The sequence below is a fragment of the Phocoena phocoena genome, chromosome 1, assembly GCF_963924675.1.
Source record: "Phocoena phocoena chromosome 1, mPhoPho1.1, whole genome shotgun sequence".
Taxonomy (NCBI): domain Eukaryota; kingdom Metazoa; phylum Chordata; class Mammalia; order Artiodactyla; family Phocoenidae; genus Phocoena; species Phocoena phocoena.
The window spans coordinates 130,507,883-130,518,482 of record NC_089219.1 but is presented as its reverse complement, the minus strand read 5'-3'; positions in this window follow the sequence as shown (position 1 = coordinate 130,518,482).

Sequence of the window (10,600 nt, the reverse complement as noted above, 5' to 3'; positions counted from 1 at the left end):
CTTTTTAGGGGAAATTAATAACCTGTCTGGAAATTAACTGCAGTGTTTACTTAGATTTTTACCCTGAAAGAGTCCAGTTGTGTTTATTTTTTATTGACGATACATGGTTATAATGTTTGCAAGGTGATCTCTTCCCTGAAAAGTCTGCCTATCCTTTTAGATAAAAATTAGAGCTACTAAACTAAGCAGATTTTACGTTCAACGTTAGGGATTGAACAGGCAAGCAGTCTACTACTGTCATCATTTTACCTGATTGCCCATTTTGCTGGCCCACATTCATACCTTTCTACCTTGGACAGCTATGATTTTTATATTTATTTGTTGTTTCAGCTCAGCTTTATGAAATTTTCCTGCTGAAATTACTTATTGGGAATTATAGGTGGATTGCAGTTAATATTTTTTAAAATTCTTATTTCAACTTTCCTGAGCCACTTAGAAAAAGAAAGTTGTTTTTGTCGAAAGATACTGTTAATTGTAGTAAATGCCAGCTTACCATTTGGTTCTTAAGATTTTATTTCTTTGACTGCTAAAGGTGTTTTCACTTGCATTAGATTGTAACGCTAGCTATAATGTTAATGAAGAATAGGAAACTGCCACCACCAAGAAGAAGTAACACCTTTTAATAATAAATATGTTCCCAGTGGGTAGATTCTCAATACTGCACTGAACAAAGTGGGTAAAGAGCCCTTTGAAATCCTATTGTGATAAAGGGACTAACCTCACCACTGGAATCCTTGTTTTCAGAGCTTCTGAATTTTCAGCCAAACACTGAACTTCCCCTAAACTTTATTCCTGAGCAGAACATCCCTAGAGTAATAACCATTATTTTCAAAAGAAAATAAGGCACAGTAACCCAAGAGAGAGAACTTAAGCCTCACAACAAATTGTGTCCAAAAATATGTATTTAGAAAAATAAAATCCTGTGGAGTTTGTTATCCTAATGTATGTTGTATACTAGATAAGGTGACTTATTTTCTTGTATTGAGGTCTCATTATTTCTAGTTGGGTTTTTGTGTGTGTGTTGTTTTGTTTTTAATTTAAACTCTTAAGTAGACAGAGCTCACAGGTCTTTGGCATCCATTCTAGGTTGTGCACTCAGAGTCATCTTATAACTGGAAACTGTCAGGTGGGCCCCTACCCCAACTCCAGATGGTGTATGAAAGGGTCAAGAAAAGAATGGAAACAAACTATTGGGTGGATAATTGGTAGCCTTTTTTTTTTAACCTGATTTTTAAAATCACCATTTATTAGTGTAATCTCTCTCCACTGATAGGCTGCCATTCTCACAATAATATCTGAACCACCCTGTAAAATACTCCTCTGATTTCAAGGCATTTAAGCTTTTGCTTATCATGTTTACATCCTCTGTTCAACTAAGACACTGTTCTGAGAGCTACTTTTTCCAGGTGTATTGTTGCCTAAATTTCCTTTATTCAACCCCTTTCATCCTTTCTCTTCTTCCCACCTTCTGGGAATGAAAGGAACTTGGGGGAAAAAGTTTCTCTTTTTTTTTTTTTTTTTTTTTTTCATTGATCCATAGGCTTCATTATCTTACTTGATGATGAATCTGTGAGTTTTTAGAACAACAGAAATGGAAAAAGTGAATCAAGATAATGAACAAAACCTTTCACCCACTTAAAACATTTTCCAGTTGTGAGATTCCTCTTCTTGTGTGTGGTCTCTTCCCCTTGTTACCCCTCTTACCCTTTTTCCCTGACTATGGTCAATTTGGCTCATACCAGTCTCCCCGAGACATTCTGCAGTCATTATCACCTTTTTGGGTGGATTTTATTTTGTTTTATTTTGTTTCTGTTTTTTTAAGTAACTTTTTAAGATTGATGCATATTTGCTTGGGATAGAGCTTGTGTAATTTACCAATCGTATTGATTGTATGTGATTGTGCCCTGCGGAGGTATATTTAACAAGTCAAAAATAATCTAGGATAATAAAGGAGCCCATGAGATTTGAGTCAGGTTATAAATGACTTCATGAAATCATTTACAATTTGAATAGTGAGAATTTATATCTCCTGTTCTTAAATTAGTGCTAGACAAAATACCATTTTTTTTAAGTTTTCTTGCATTCCTATTTTTCTCCCCTTGCCTTTTAGCTCCCTTGTTCTTTCTTGCCTGCCTCCTGTTCAGAAATAAAAATACTGAGCCTTAAAGAGACAGCTCATTTCTAAATTGCTGAAGTTTGTGAAATTTTACTTTTTCCAAGTGTTTCCAACTTTTCTTTAAAAAGTGAAGACATAATGAGTTGGAATTTCACAAGCTGTGAAATTAGCACTTGGCAAACTGTGAAATCTTATTTGAAGACTTTATCTCCTGGAAGTTCTTTTGGAATAGAAAAAAAGACCATTTCCCTCTCTTTTTAAAAATCTGTTTATATTTTGAATTTTTAAACAGACTTCAAAAAAGTGAAGTGGAAGAAAAATAGTAGTAGGAAGATGTTTAGGACAGCAAAATGCTGGGTCTGAATAAGTACATACTCTCCTTGTTGCAGAGTTTTGAGAGGATGAGGGCCATCTTTTTAATTTGTATTATCTGTGTGCATGGTGTCTATATCAAAGATGCCACATTTTGTTAAAATGCTATTCCTTTCTTTATTCTCTTGGAAACTGACTCAGCCTCATGTTGCTCCAAATTAGTGTTTAAGGCTCCCACAAGTTGCAGATAAAAGGACAAGTAGAAGGAGGTGATTCGCCTTTTGGTTTGTAAATATATGCAAGTGTCTACAAGGTCTTTATCTGCTTTCTGTCAGCATTTATATTAAATGATAAATTGATGAGGAGAAATGCGTAGTCTTTTTTTGTAAATGAGCCTGTGCCCTCTTATTCTAACTTTGGGATTGTTTTCTTACACCTTTTTTATGGAGTTGTGTTTGTTTGTTTGTTCATTTTTAGGTGAAAAATAAGAGAAGTAGGTAATATATACAAACACACATACTTGCAGCGTCAACTTTATAGATATCACAGGAATTAGCCCAACACCACAGTTCAGAATACTTCATTTGTTATACAGTGATTGCACACTAGGAGTAAAGGTAATGGTTCTGAAATCCTAGAGTCAGTGTTCAGTGAGACTCCATGGTTAACATCCAAAGTTCTAGTTTTTATGCCTTCTCTTAAAATCAGAACCTTTTTATGCTTAAGCAACATGGCCTTGCTCTGAATACCTTCCTGATGCAAATATTTTTTGTCTTTCCGTTCATACTCACTTTTCCTAATTGTCCTGAAATCCCCACCAATTAGTCATTCCTGGCATTTAGAGGATTTTCTCTTAGAGACCACTGTGAAATATACCCTATTCAAGAACTCAATGGCATGAAGAAGAAAAAAGGGGAGAAGAGGGGAATACTCTAGATTAAAAGGAACTTTAGAGATACAGAAATCACATGCAACGTGTGGACTTTGGATCCTAATTCCAACAAACCAAACATTCTTTTATATTATATAGTTAGGGGAATTTGACTTAAGTATTGAGTATTAGATAAAACCAAGGAATGACACTTTTGTTCAGTGTGATAATAGCAACATTGTTATATAATAAAATGTCCATATTTTTAAAAGACAATAACTGACAATGGCTAGAGTTTCCTTTAAAATAACTGAATATTTTTAAAAGAAAAATAATATACATTACCAGTGAACAAACATCACTCCTTGTACCATCAGTTAGCAATTAGTTGTCCGTTAGTACCATATCTGACCTCAAGAGTAGGGGCCACAGTAAGAAAATGTTCAGAGGGTATGAAGGATGATAACTATTCCAACCATTCTTGAATGTCATAAAAGCTAGAATGGGAATTCCAAAACCAGACTTGCTGTCTTTACCACTTACCTAGGCCTACCCTGCTTACAAGCAACAGGGTACTTTGTGATCCCTTACACTGAGACTCATTGATTAATATGAGTTTGAGGGCTTCCTTGGTGGTGCAGTGGTTAAGAATCCAACTGCCAATGCAGGGGACACAGGTTCGAGCCCTGGTCTGGGAAGATACCACATGCCACAGAGCAACTAACCCTGTGTGCCACAACTACTGAGCCTGTGCTCTAGAGCCCGCAAGCCACAACTACTGAAGCCCCCACACCACAACTACTGAAGCTCGTGCGCCTAGAGCCTGTGCTCCACAACAAAAGAAGCCACCACAATGAGAAGCCCGCGCACCGCAACGAAGAGTAGCACCTGCTCACCACAGCTAGAGAAAGCCCGTGTGCAGCAACAAAGACCCAATGCGGCCAAAAATAAATAAATTTAGTTTTTAAAAAACATGAGTTTGATTTTTTTGTGTATATTAGCATCTCAATCCCAGTAATCAGCTAATCTGCAATGATCAATTTGTAAATCACTCTGCTTTCCAACATGGTGGCTCATTTAGTTAATGGCTGCCACCCTTATTTGGAACACCTAGCACATCAAAAGTAAACTTTCAACTACTCACTGAACACTCAGTACAGTATTTACTAAAGTAATTTACTGAGTACTCTCTATATGGCACAACACTGTAGGGGACAAAGAGGAAAATACTCTCTACCCTTAAGGATCTCAGACTCCACTTATGAACTTGACATGTATACAGTTTAAGGATACATAACATAAACCATCTACAAAGCACTAGACAGAATTACCAAAGGATTATGCAACCACAGCTATCCTCAAAAGAGAAGAGCAAGGAGCTGTGAGGCTATACACAAGGAAGATTTAGCCTTGCTTGGCTAGCCAGCAAAGGCTTTCTTGAGGAAGTGGCATTGAAGGTAAGAAACAGCTTGGGGGGACTGCGCAGGGGCGGGGCAGGAGACTCCTAGTCAGAGAAAAAAAGATGGGTGAACTCTGCGAAAGAAGAAAGACAGTTACGGAAACGAAGAAGGTCATTGAAGTTAGAGTAGAGAGAGTGAGATAGTGGCTTTGGATGCAGAGCCAGATCACAAAGTTGCGTTTTATTCTTAAAAGGAGTCCAAGGAAGGGTTGTAAGCAGGGGAATTAAAGGGATCAGGTTTGTGCCTCTTCATTCACGTTCATTGAGAAGCTTCTGTGTCAGTGCTTCTCAAACCTAACATGAATGCAGTTCACCTAGGGCTCTTGTTAAAGTGCAGTTACTGTTTCAGCGGGTCTGGAGTGGGGCCTGAGATGATCTAACAGGCTCCCAGGTGATACCAGTGCTGTTTGTCAGAAGACCACACTTTCGAATAGTAGGGTTCTTTCTACGTGATAGGCAATTTTAGAAGCAGAAGGATCCAGTTTTCTGCCTATCAGACTTAAACCTTTTAGTGAAATGAGTGAGATGTAAGGCATAATTAGCACCACTTGGAGACCACTTAAAGGGAAGGGTCTAAGGCTGGGAGAAACAAGGTAATTCAGGGAAGTTTTTGCATTTGAGGAGGGCCAGGTCTTAAAAAGCTTTATGTACCCTTCTGAGTTGTGATTTTATCCTTTAGCAGTTAAAAAGCAGTATAGATTTTAAGCCCGAGAGTGATGATGATTGTGATTTGAAGTGGAATAGGGCCTAAGGCAGAGAGCTCAGTTGTGAATCCGTTGCAGTAGACTTACAAGAAATGATGAGGGCTTGCACCAAGACAATGGGAATGAAGAGGAGGGGAGGAATATCTGAAAACAGCACGAGCATAACGCATTTCTAAACACCCAAATGGGCGCCATCAAATGGATGCCACCAAAATCAAGTGCTTCCCGTAATTCCCTTGACCAAGTGTAAGACCTGATCCCATATTATCAAGTTAAAGGGAAAAATTACCTTTGCAGTGTCAAAGCCCTTAAAAAATACAGTTTTATGGAAAACCTACAGTAACCTTAGTTTATCATCACCTTGCTATCTTCCCAAGTCCGAAAGTGTTCAGGTTATTATGAACTAAAACATGCTCTCTAATTTTCCTCAGTCCCTATGCTTAACCATTATCATCTAACTGGGCATTTTGTTATCGTGACAGCAAGCCAGGCAGCCTGATGAAATCCTGGCCTTAGGGCATGACGCAGGCTGCCTTTCCAGAGTGGGCTGGCCCGTTTCTCTCTGAGCATCTCGAGGGTTTTTGTCTCTAGCAGCATTCCCTGGTTAGCTGAACCTCTATAGCCATACCAAGATGTGATTCCTGACACTTGTTTCTGTTCAAAGGTAGAACAGCCTGTGCCCGAGCAGTATCTGTTGGTTTACAGCACTGGCCATTTGGGAAGGGCCTGAAACCAACTATGTCCTGATGGGATAAAAGCTGCCAAGCTACATTCATTTCTAGCCCCTCATTTCCTCCTCAACCCTCAAATGGACTTGGTCAAATTTGCTAGAGCAGCCCTCGGCAGAGGTAGGTAAGAGACACCAGTCACACAATTGACCTGTACTTACCAAAACACACACCCTTGGCCTTAGCTTTACTGTGAGTTTCTTCCTGTTGCTTCTTGGTCTGTCCACCCCAACCCCTATCTCTCCAGGGAACTTTCTCCCACTACCTCTACCTCTGCCTCTGCTGTCTTCCCAATTTCTCTTTTACCACCTACAACTTCCTGAACTAACGTAGAAGCAATGAGCTTTGACTCCATGCAACTCTCTCTTGCTCAACCTCCCAAGAATACCCTTGTCTGGTGTTTCTGTTCATACACGGTGTCAATTCCTCTGTATAAGTAAGCATTTTTACTTTACTTGATAATCTTAACTTTGCACTTGGGAGGAATTTAAAGTTATTTTCCTGTTAATAAGTCAGCAAAACTACTCTGAACCTGGGTTTCTTCAAACACAAATATTTATTGAGTACCTGGTACATTCAAGACCGAGTGGCATGTGCACTGGACATGTTCAATAAATATTTGTTGTTTTGATTTGGTTTCCATTTGGTTTCCCTGAAACCAAAACTGAACTTTCTAACAGTTGTGAGAATTTGGACAGATTCCAATGAGATGCTTTGAGAATCTCACCTGAAAGCTGCCAAATGATAATGCAGGATTTACTTCGATAAACTGTATTTCACCTTAATTAAAATGTCGTAACCACCAAGTAAACTAGAAACCTAAGAGAGCTGAAGACAACTCTGTTTTTTGTGCTAGATGTTTTGCTGAATTTCTGTGGAAGAGTTAAGCTTTGAGTTACTCAGTAACCACAGCAGGGGCTCAGCTCTACTGTTTGTTCTCTGCCAAGGTCTTACTCTTGGATCCAAAGAAAAGAACAGAACAGCCCAGGAAGTGAGGCAGTGGTGGGGGTCAGCTCAATTACCTGCTCACAGGAGTTACTACTGAGACCAGAGGCAAGGCTAGGGAAAGAGGAATTTTTTATTTTATTACTGATGTTGAAGGAAGTATTAAAAAGAAAAGAGAGGGTGATTGAATGCTACATTCTTTCCTCTCCATGGCTCCTCAAATCTACCCCTAACACAGCAAAGCACAGAGGCCTCTGAGATCCTTCCAACCTTGTTTTTGCTCAGAATAGAGAGAAGTAATGCTAATTTTTATCTGATAAAAGTTCTTAAGTCTACCTGCAGTTCCAGAAATGGTTAGAAGTTTCCATGAAGAATTTGATTTGAAAATATACAATTATTACAACACTTTACAGAATACCAGTGACAGTGGAGGGGAGGGGAGAGAGAGAGACCCAGATTAGTTTGCCCAGTGTACAAGCTGTTTTTTCCTTTCCTCATCAAATCAGTCTAAGATGAACCAAGAGGAAAGGGATTTGGGGTCATCAAAGTCTAGACAATGAAAGCCAAGGGGAGCTGTGTGCAAGAGAACCAAAGACTGGGCTGGTATTAAAGACTCCAAAAGACCAATTGAAAGTCTCATTTGGAATGTGCGTCAGAGACAAATGCTTTCTAATTAAATATGGGCAACCAAAGGAAAAGGTGGCAGTCCCTGAGTTTGCTTCTGGGTCCTGGATTTTGAAGGACACCTGGGCAAACTTGATAGAGACTACCCAGAGGAGACGAACCAGATGGTGACATATCATAAACACTACCCCAAGAAAAACAATTGGACACTGTAAGTTTTAACCTGGGAAGGCAGGGACATTTTCTTGATAGCTATCCAGACAAGGCTTTGAATCTCACCTTTGCCAGCTTTGTGATTTGGGGCAAGTTCCTAACCCTTGTAAATAGCAGTTGTTTCGTCTGTAGACTGGGCATATTATTATCTTCCTGGTAGAGCTGACAAGAGAATTATATAAGCTAATGCCTGCAAAGCACTTAGCGTAGATCCTGGAATGTAGTAACTGGAACCTATCATTTTCATATTCAAAGATTTAAAGATTTTGGACTTCCCTGGCGGTCCAGTGGTTAAGACTCTGCACTTCCACTGCAGGGGCACAGGTTTGATCCCTGGTCAGGGATCGTGTGCTGCGAAGTGCGACCAAAAAAAACAAAGATTTAAAGATTTAGACCTAAGCTAATGTGAAGTAATGGTTAAATTCTAGACAACGAAATATTATACAGTCATTAGAAATAATTTTGCCAGTCAGGGTACACCTAAACACGTCTGTTCCATCAGTTCCACCTGAACTGGGCTTCTCTCAGTCTCCTTTCCTTCTTTGTCACCAGCCAGGGGCTCAGGCTGTTTCTAGTTCTTCTTTGGTGCTGCCACCACCTTTGTGTCATGCCCTGGTACTCCTCTCTCCCCAAGCCTCTGTGGGACACAACCCTGATGCCCTTGTTGCTCACAAAGTCCAGACCTTCTTGACTAGGTGATAATAATATTGACATATTGAAAAATAGAAAAATAAGAAGGTTCATATTGACAAATCTCACTTCCACCCCTGTCTGTCTGCACCTCCATCATCCCCACTTTGTGATACAAAAGTTAGCATACTATAAACAGTGCTCTGCAGCTCGCTTTTTTCTACTTAGTGAGCCTAGAGATCCTTCCATATCAGTACAAAGAGAACAGCCTCATTCTTTTTGATAGTGGCATAGTTTTCCATTGTGGGGATGTACCTTGGTTTAACTAGTCTGCTATAGATGGAAGTTGTTTCTAGTCTTTTGCCACTGCAAATCAAGTTACAATTGGTAACCTAATTTATACCTATGCAGATATGTCTGTAGGATACACTTTCTGAAGTGGGATTTCCAGCTCAAAGGGTAAACTCATTTGTGATGCTGGTATTGCCAGATTTCCTTCAAAGGGTTATAGCATTCTGCACTCCCATCAGCAATGAGTGAAAGGGCATTTTCCTCACACCCTAGCAAGAGAGTGTGTTGTCTAACTTAGTTGATGTCTGAATTCTAATGGTTTCAGTGATAATCCTTTTTAGGGAATCAGGTGGGAGCTAGGAAAAGAACAGTGCTTAAAAAGTCTGCAAAGAACCACCGAGGAATGCTAAAATTAGCAGGTGAAAGTCTGATGAAAAACGATGTATCTTATATACTCAAAGTACCTTCTTTCAGGATACTTGTTTAACAAAAAGGGAAATATTGTAATTTTACAGCAGAGAAAGAAACTCGGCAGTCCTGATCTTAACCAAGTGATCAAAATTAACATCACCAGTAATGGGGCAAATTGATATCATGTGCCTCCTGATACGATGCACTAAGAAGGGTACAACGTTATTTCTTTAGTATTCCTACCAAAAAAAGTATAACTTGAATCTAATCCTGAGGAAACCTCAGATATACTCAAATTGAGAGACGTTCTTTAAAAATAACTGGCCCAGGGACTTCCCTGGTGGTGCAGTGGTTAAGAATCCGCCTGCCAATGCGGGGGACACAGGTTCGAACCCTGGTCCAGGAAGATCCCACATGCCGTGGAGCAACTAAGCCCGTGCACCACAACTACTGAGCCTGCGCTCTAGAGCCCAGAGCCACAACTACTGAGTCTGCGTGCCACAACTACTGAAGCCCACGCGCCTAGAGCCAGTGCTCTGTAACAAAGAGAAGCCACCGCAATGAGAAGCCCGCACACCACGTTGAAGAGTAGCCCACGCTCGCCGCAACTAGAGAAAGCCTGCACGCAGCAACGAAGACCCAACGGAGCCATAAATTAATTAATAAATTTATTTAAAAAATAAAAATAACTGGCCCGTACTCTTAAAAAATTCCACAGTCATGAAAGACAAAATAGAGCAACTCTTCCAAACTAGAGGAGACCAAAGAGACATGACAATTAAATGCAATGTGACCCTGGACCAGGAAATGGGGGGTGGGGGGGAATGGACTTTTGGGGGCTATGAAATGTTTCCCAATGTGTGATCCAGGGATCCAAGGAGGTCCACAAAACCTTTCAGTGTATTCATGAAGTCATAACTATTTTATATAAACTATTTAAATAATTAGATGTAATTTAGCAAGACTATAAAGAGATCCTGAGACCAAAAATTTTGAGAACAACTGCTATAAAGAACATTAGTGGGACACTTGGCAAATTTAGAATAAGATTTATGGATTTGAAAATGGTACTATATTACTGTCAATTTCCTATCTTTGATCTTATACTGTGGTCATATAAGGGAATATCCTGGTTTTTAGGAACCTCAGTCTTCATAAGGGTAAAAAGGCATTATATCTGCAAATTATTCTCAAACAGTACAGAAAAATAATAGGGAGAGGGAGTCAGAGAGAGGGAGAGGGAGAGAGAAAGAAGAATATCAAAAGCAAAGCAAAAAGCAAATGTGGTAAAATGTT